The sequence below is a fragment of the Myotis yumanensis genome, unplaced genomic scaffold (assembly GCF_028538775.1).
Source record: "Myotis yumanensis isolate MYYU_CA2020_CCGP unplaced genomic scaffold, mMyoYum1.0.hap1 SCAF_3, whole genome shotgun sequence".
Taxonomy (NCBI): domain Eukaryota; kingdom Metazoa; phylum Chordata; class Mammalia; order Chiroptera; family Vespertilionidae; genus Myotis; species Myotis yumanensis.
The window spans coordinates 54,101,645-54,110,484 of NW_027223754.1; the positions used below are offsets into that span (position 1 = coordinate 54,101,645).

At 43.1% G+C, this 8,840-nt stretch overlaps 2 pseudogenes; both read left to right on the forward strand.

The window, feature by feature from the left end:
• The first annotated feature begins 3,275 nt into the window (after window positions 1-3,275).
• On the forward strand, window positions 3,276-4,959 carry LOC139006143 (double C2-like domain-containing protein gamma pseudogene; annotated as a pseudogene).
• Window positions 4,960-5,106: 147 nt separating this feature from the next.
• On the forward strand, window positions 5,107-8,023 carry LOC139006144 (pre-mRNA cleavage complex 2 protein Pcf11 pseudogene; annotated as a pseudogene).
• The last annotated feature ends 817 nt before the right edge of the window (window positions 8,024-8,840 follow it).

Here is an 8,840-nt window from a genome sequence, read left to right on the forward strand (position 1 = left end):
ATCAATCAAAACCTCAGTACTACAAAGTGTAAAAGAAGTGAACAAGTATTTTCAGAGGAGAAATAAATGGATAGAAAAATATTAAAAACATACTTTAACTCATTACAAATTAATGAGTAAAAATTAAAAACTTAATGAGGTACATTTTAACATACATGAGAATGGTATAATTGAATAAAGAAAAATAACAAGACTAATATAGAGTAATGGTAGGAATCTTAAAGAGATGGATAGAGGAAATAAATAAGGAAGGAAACAATACTACCAGGTGTTCATGTGGCTGTAAAAAGTTAGAACTCCATGTTGTCAATTGGGCTGTTAATCGCTACAACAATTTGGAGAGCATTTTGGCAATATGACAATGCACACGTTTGATTTTGAGAATTTCATTCTGAATCTAGATCTCAGAAAAGTTCACATAGATGCACAAGGAAATGATAGATAAAATTATAGATTGCAATATTGATTTTAATAGCAAAATATTGAAAACATACATGCCTATCATGAGTAGAATGAACAAGTATTTTGAGACTTATATTTACAATGCCAAAATGCATGGAGTTAAAATAAATAAAACCAGTGTTGCACAGATGAATTTGAGTAAATGTCACAAATAACTAAGTTAAAAGCCATAAATTGCTGATGGCTATATACTAAGAGTAATAAAATACATTTTATATATAGTTTTAAACACGCAAAACTATATATGTGTGTGTTTTGCATATACATATATATAAATATGTGTATATATATATATATATATATATATATATATATATATATATTCACATATACATATATATTCTAAATGTGATGATTTGGAACCCAGTATTGTGGCATTTAAAATACCAATGTTATTTTTATGAATTTATATTATAAAAATAACTGTACTGCCTAGGTATAACTCAAAATATTAAAAAATGATATAATGTTCCAACAGTTTCCTCTAGTACTTTGTGTGAAATTTAGCAGAAAATAAGATTGTAGTTTGATCTATTACATTTTGGTCCAATAGTTTTGAAAGCAAGAAAATGTTATGAGGTGGTATAATGACTATTTCCTTTGCAGAAATAAATAAATGGATCCAGTACTAAATGCAAAGAAGATTTTTTAAGGTAGTAAATGTTCACTATTTGGGGTTTGGATTTCTATAATTTCATTAAACTGTCTTGCTACTTAATATTTGCCACCTACTAATTCATTTACAATATCATATTAATCATTGTCATGTTATTAATCTTTCTAAAAGACACCTGTTATCCCTGCCTGGTGTGGCTCAGCTTGTATGTTGAGGGTCTTCCTATGCACCAAGAGGTCGCTGGTTTGATTCCCAATCAGGGGACCTGCCCTGGTTGTGGGCTTTATCTCTAGTAGGGGATGTGCAGGAGGCAGCCAGTTGACGTTTTTTGTCATCCATGTTTCTTTCTCACTCTCCCTCTCCCTTGGTAGAGGAGATTTTTTTCTGGGAAAGGACATAAGTTTTAACTTTGTTTGTAGATATGATCTGTGGTCTTTCTTAGTATCACATACAAATAACAGCCCATATAATAACTTAAGGTTTCAAATCTGTTAGTAATCTAAAAGGCCATTTTTAGGTGCTGAGTACATGTCATATGTATTCTATCTAAATAATTATAATTTCAACTGTAAAAATAACATTTATCATTAGAGTAAAAGTCATGAATTTGAGGGCTTTGCTTTCCTACATCTTTTTTTAATATCTGAAAACAATGCTTCAGAATAATGTCATCCCCTATAATCAAAGAAGGCACATATACAAAATGTTTACCTGTTTATCAGTGTGTAACTTAAAGATGGGAAACAGTGTAATAGATGTTGGCTATTCTCCCAGTTTAGCATAAAGAAAATCTATTAACTTACATTTATGTAATGTTGAATATTTGCAATTAAAACATTAAAAAAAGGTGCTGTCATAATGACAATAATACTTATAAGATAAAAATTATAACATGGAAACATTTTAAAACTTGTTTTGTAGTTCATCCCTAAATCACAAACACAAATAAAGTTTACAGATAGAGAATTGAAAGTATTCTCAAACAGAATATAGCATTAATCATAAGAACTCTTCTGTAATAATTGTGTGAACACTCTCAACTTTTCACAAAGGTTATTTATGGTTTATACAACTCCGTACTCCTCATATCCCTGTCAATGGGATTCTAGTTTTTGTTTGTTTTTACCTTGGTAAGATACAAGCATCACATTGTCCATAGATGCACAAGAACTAAATAAACTCAGAGAACTTACTTTTCACCAGGAAGGTTTCTAAGGATCTTTTCTTGAAGTAGGGGCTCTTAAAAAGAGAATTCATCTTAGTACCTTTTTTTTCCCCCAGAGATATCACCCAAGTTGGTGCTGGTGCCTATATCTCATGTCTGTATTGCCAGAAGTAATAGAACTATGACTAGTCTCACTTGTAGGCCAGATATTGTCACTATCATAATCTTAGGGTTCTACCTGAAAATCTATGTGAATAATCAACTAACATTTCTTCTTTCCAATCATACCCAGTTCTCTGAAGTACCAACCTCGCCTGCATGCCCACAACACACTAACAATGACCACTTGGTAGAAGAATTTCTATTATACCTCTAGAAATATGATTCTTTCTAATTCTTAGTCACCTGGGTAGAGAATATATTAAAGGGTAGACATTTGAATCATCTTTCTACTCCCAAAACCAACCCAATTCTGGCCACTAATATATTCCTGAAAGACATCCTATTTATTTTCAAGTTTGTGTATTTAAAATACATTTCCATAGGTATTTAATTTTGAGATAAAATGTATGTTTCAGCTAATATTGATCATACAGTAAGTAGTTACTAAAGCAACAATATTCTAGTTTTTGTTTGTTTTTACCTTGGTAAGATACAAGCATCACATTGTCCATTCTTCAGTATATATTCTCATGGTAAACCTTGAATATTACACAAACATTATTCTGGTGCCTGAAAAATAGCCATAAAATATGCTGTGATTTATGTTAACTTAAGAAAATATGCACTCTAGTCAGCCAAGAACATTTCTAAATAAGATACTCTTAATTGGAGTCACCTCAGTCAGGCATACCCAGTGCCAGCAGCGAACAGAGTCAAGTGGCGGAGCTCTCAGAGAGGTCCCCGGCTGCCACCCAGGACCCTTCTAAGCACCCTCAGTGATGCCTCTTCACCATGTCTCGGCCCAGTGTGGCCCCCTCATACCCAGTCCAAGGGGGCTTGTCTGAGTCCCCTCCCCTGGCCTGAGCCCCCATGACGGGCACGGTGGCAGCGGACTAGCGGCGGCCACAACAGGTGAGCATGCAGGAGCACATGGCCATCGATGTGAACTCCGGACCCATCCAGCCCATCCCCCTCATTTCTGACTACTTCCCGCATTTCTACCCCTTTGCTGAGCCTGCCCGGGGTGCCCCAGGCCCACACCCTGCAGTGTCTCCCGCCAGCTCTACACCCCAGCCGCAGCCAGACCCAGAGCCAGAGGGAGACTCAGACGACAGCGCTACCCTGGGCACCCTCGAGATCACACTTCTTTTTGATGCGGACAACAGAGCCCTGCAATTCATGGCTCACTGTGCCAAGGGCCTCAAGCCACCAGCCTCAGGCTCCCTGGACACCTATGTCAGAGCCAATCTGCTGCCAGGGGCCAGCAAGGCCAGCCAGCTGAGGACACGCATAGTTCCGGGCACAAGAGGGCCTGTCTGGGAAGAGACGCTCACTTACCACGGCTTCACCGAACCAGGATGCTGGGCACAAGACCCTGCGGTTGTGTGTGTGTGAGGAGCCATGGCTGCGGCCACGGCTGTGGCCACGGCGGCGGCGAGTGCCTCCCCTGGGGGAGCTGCGGGTGCTCCTGAGGAAGTTGGTGCCCAACCGAGCCAGGAGCTTCAGTGTGTGTCTGGAGAAGCGGAGGCTGACCAAGAGGCCGGAGCACCTGGACACATCCAGGGGCATGTCCCTGTATGAGGTGCGTGGGACAGTGGAACTGAGCAGGAGGTGAAGGGGACAGGCCTGGGGTACTCAGGCATCAGGCAGGTGGGGAGGTGGGCCTGGAGACACTGAGGCCAACCCCCCTATGTTCTGCGAGTGCTTGGAGCCCTGGGGGGCAGCCAGGCCAGAGGATGTGTGCAGCACTGGAATACGCACAGCCCACAGGGGCAGAGACCCAGGCCACCTGGGGGCAGGTGCTGAAACTGATGGGGTTTGTCTGTGGCCAGAGCAGCTGGGAGGGCAGGAGAGAATGGACAGGTGGGGCTCACTGTCTGCTCCCAGGGGTCAACATGGGTGCCACTCCTGGGGCTGGTAGCCTGCCGGAAGCCGGTCCACCTTGCTGCTTGACACAGTTGCCGCAGGGAAGAAACATCTGCACAGCTGATGTTTCAAGGCACCTGGCGTATATGGCATATGTTTGCTCCCCCTCTTAAGGCTGTGTTTTAAACAGAAATACCTCCCAGAGAAAGGCTGTTTCCCCAGGTGAGGATTTTTCCCTGGAGTTAGGGAGGGAATAAAACCCCTTAACTAAGTGCCAGGCGGGTAGTTAATCACTTTAACTACGAACAATCACGCTTAAGCTACATAAGCTTTACTCCCTGGAATGGAGATAAGAAACGCCCTAACCTTTGGAATAGAAATGGATAGGATTAAAATCAACTGGTATAAATACAGATGTAACAAGACCATAAAACACAGAAACTGGCGAGAGACCCTGGCTAGAGACCCTGGCTAAGCGGATCAACTGAAAGCTGCTGTCTGTGTCCTTCCTTCTTTGCAGACTCCTCCACACCTTTGGGAACCCCTGGGCCTGCTGGGGCTGGGCCCCAAAAAAGGGCGCCCAAACAGGGTTCCCCTAGGAGCTGGAGCCGCCTGCCCCGGCGCCCTTGTGTGCATGTGGAGAAAGAGGCTCCTGAGACGGCTGGAAGTGGACAGAGATCGCGCGTGAGAAGGCGGCATTGCGTACCGGGGTCTCCCCGCCCCGTGTCGTTCCCCAACACCCCTCCGCGGTCAGCATGTGGTGGAGCCCGAGAGAGGAAGCGCGGTTCGGCGGGAGGCGGATGCAGAGAGCGGCTGCTGCTGCGGCCCAGGCGCGATGTCAGAGCCAACGCCGGCCGAGGCCGGTCCTGCGGGGGCCCGGGAGGACGCCTGTCGGGATTATCAGTCATCCCTCGAAGACCTGACCTTCAATAGCAAACGGCACATCAATATGCTGACCAGGGTAGCTGAGGAGAACCTGCCCTTCGCCAAGGAGATCGTCTCTCTCATCGAGGCCCAAATCGCCAAGGCTCCTTCCTCAGAGAAGCTTCCTGTTCTGTACCTTATGGATTCTATCGTGAAAAACGTTGGGCGAGAGTATCTCGCTGCCTTTACTACAAATCTAGTTGCAACATTTATTTATGTGTTTGAAAATGTGGATGCAAATACTAGAAAAAGTCTATTTAAATTACGTTCCACATGGGATGAGATATTCCCATTGAAGAAACTTTATGCCCTGGATGTCAGAGTCAATTCATTAGATCCTGCTTGGCCTATTCGACCTCTGCCCCCCAATGGGAATACATCTAGCATCCATGTGACTCCTACATTTCTCAATAAATCGCCTGAAGAGCCTTCAGCTGGAAAGATTCGCCACTCTGGATATAAGCAGTCACATATGGAAGACTTTATGCCACCTTCCAGGGAAGAAAGAAATGCTAAGAGAAGCGCTGAACAGGATGTTCGGGATCCAAAGCGAATAAAAAAGGCTGAAGAGGAACGACCGCAAGAAACTACCAGTCAGCCTGTGGGTAGGCTCAGGTTTGAGGGACATCGGGGTCAACCTGTGGGAAGTCTGAGGTTTGAGGGACCTCACGGTCAGCCTGTGGGTGGACTTAGATTTGATAATCCCAGAGGTCAGCCTGTAAGTGGACATAGATTTGAGGAGGGTCATGGTCCATCAGGAGCTGCAATGAGATTTGATGGACCTCATGGTCAGCCAGCAGGTGAGATCAGATTTGAGGGCCCTTTGCTACGGCAGGGAGTTGGAATGAGGTTTGAGGGCCCCCATGGTCAGTCAGTAGCTGGTCTGAGGTTTGAAGGACAACATAATCCACTTGGTGGAAACCTTAGGTTTGAAGGTCCACATGGTCAACCAGGGGTTGGGATCAGGTTTGAGGGACCTTTAGTCCAACAAGGAGGTGGAATGAGGTTTGAGAGTCCTGTACAAGGAGGTGGACTGAGACTTGAAGGGCCTCTGGGTCAAGGTGGTCCAAGATTAGAAGGTTATCACACTTTCAGGTTTGATGGGCAGCCAGGTCAGCCATCACTCTTACCAAGATTTGATGGATTACATGGCCAACCAAGTCCTAGATTTGAAAGAACTGGTCAGCCAGGCCCACAGAGATTTGATGGACCACCTGGACAGCAGGTTCAACCAAGATTTGATGGTGTTCCTCAAAGATTTGATGGTCCACAACACCAGCAAGCATCAAGGTTTGATGCTCCCCTTGGTCTTCAAGGCGCACGATTTGACAATCATCCTTCACAAAGGCTTGAATCCGTTTCTTTCCATCAGACTGGTCCATATCATGAGCCACCTGGCCATACTTTTAATGCCCCATCCCAAGGACTGCAATTCCAAAGACACAAACAAATATTTGATTCACCTCAAGGACCCAATTTTAATGGACCACATTGCCCTGGGAACCAGAGTTTCTCAATTCCCCTTAGCAGAGCTTCTGGATACTCTTTTGATGAAAAGAAGCTTCAAAGCCCTCAATGTGGAAACTTTGGCAATTTACCTGCTCCGATAACAGTAGGAAACATTCAGGCATCTCAACAGGTACTGACCGGCGTTGCTCAGCCAGTACCATTTGGCCAGGGACAACAATTTTTACCAGTTCATCCACCAAATCCTGGAGCATTTGTTCAGAATCCTTCAGGAGCTCTTCCTAAGGCATATCAGGTGGATGTCAATGAATTATTTTCAAAACTGCTAAAAACAGGAATTCTCAAATTGTCCCAGCCTGATTCAGCGACAACACAAGTAAATGAAGTTGCTGCTCAGCCTCCCGCTGAAGAGGAGGAAGGTCAAAATGAAGATCGAGATGTTCCAGATCTTACCAATTTTACAACTGAAGGGTTAAAACAACGTTATGATAGTGTTATAAATCGACTGTACACTGGTATTCAGTGTTACTCTTGTGGAATGAGGTTTACAACATCACAGGCAGGTGTATATGCAGATCACTTGGACGGGCATTATCGGCAAAATAGAACTGAAAAAGATGCTAGCAGAAAAATTACTCATAGACGTTGGTACAACAGTTCAACAGACTGGATAGAATGTGAGGGAACAACTGATTTGGAAGAATGTGCAAAGAGCCAGTTTTTTGAAAACGTGCATGAAGAAGTTGTGCTTAAAACTCAGGAAGCTGCTAAAGAAAAGGAGTTCCGAAGTGTGCCAGCAGGGCCAGCTGGAGCAGTGGAGAGTTGTGAAATCTGTCAAGAACAATTTGAACAATACTGGGATGAAGAAGAGAAGGAGTGGCATTTAAAGAATGCCATTAGAGTGGATGGAGAGAGTTATCATCCATCATGTTATGAAGATGATCAAAATACATCTTCATTTAATTGTATACCATCTCCCAGCAAGACCCCATTTGAAAACCCTTGGAACGTTATGTTGAATATTGTCAAAAATGAATTGCAGGAACCCTGTGACAGTCCCAAAGTTAAGGAAGAACAAATTGATGCCCCACCAGCTTGTACAGAGGACAGCATAGCAACACCCGTTGAGTGGAGAAGAGCCTCTCGGAGCTGCTCCCGAGACGTGGGCTTTACCGGTAGGAGGGGGGCCTGGGCACCTAGCGGGAGGCCATCAGCAAGGGCCCGGCCTGTCTGTGGCTCTCAACATCAGTCCCCTTCCTCTCCAGGCAAAGATGGGAACTGCCCAGTCACGTGGCCTGAGCAAGCCCCTCCCCTTCTTAGGTTCCGGAGAGTACAGGTGACCCATGCACCAGGTCCATTAAATGAAAACAGAAAATGATACAGTTGAGTCAGTTTAAATAAAATGAGAAAAGTATGTTTTTCTTTTCTAAAAAAGCTGCTGTTTGGATCTAGGTGAAGAATTTTTTTATGTAAAAAAAAAAAAGATATTCTTAATTTACATTAAATTAAAAGAACAAAAACTTTCTCCAAAGCAGCAGTAAAATGTATACAAACATACATAAATAAAAAATGTGAACATTTCCATTGTCAACTCAACATTTCACCATGATATCTAATCAGGATCACAAAATTAATATCTCCAAATGTTAATTCTTGCCCACCATATTCACATATTTTTCTTCTCCTCTATTCCCTATTTAATTTTTGCACTATTCTTGGCATAAAACAAGTAGAAAATTAATATTAGTGAATCTGTCTGTAGAGTGGTAGCAATTGGTATTATACTACAAGTGAGTTTATAGTGTATTCATTGTTATTAAAAAAACTGCTGGGCCCTAACTGGTTTGGCTCAGTGCATGGAGCACCGGCCTGCAGACTGAAAGGTCCCAGGTTCGATTCCGGTCAAGGGCATGTACCTTGGTTGCGGGCACACCCCTGGTAGGAGGTGTGTAGGAGGCAGCTGATCGATGTTTCTCTCTCATCGATGTTTCTAACACTCTATCCCTCTCCCTTCCTCTCTATAAAAAAATCAATAAAATATATTTAAAAAAAGATTCCAGTATTACTTTAACTCATAATTATTTCCCATCTGCTATGCACATTTTCAGTGCTGCTGTTAAAGTTCTGAAATGTCAAAATTCCTGACCCCATGTTACACTCTAATAGGTAAAAGCAGTT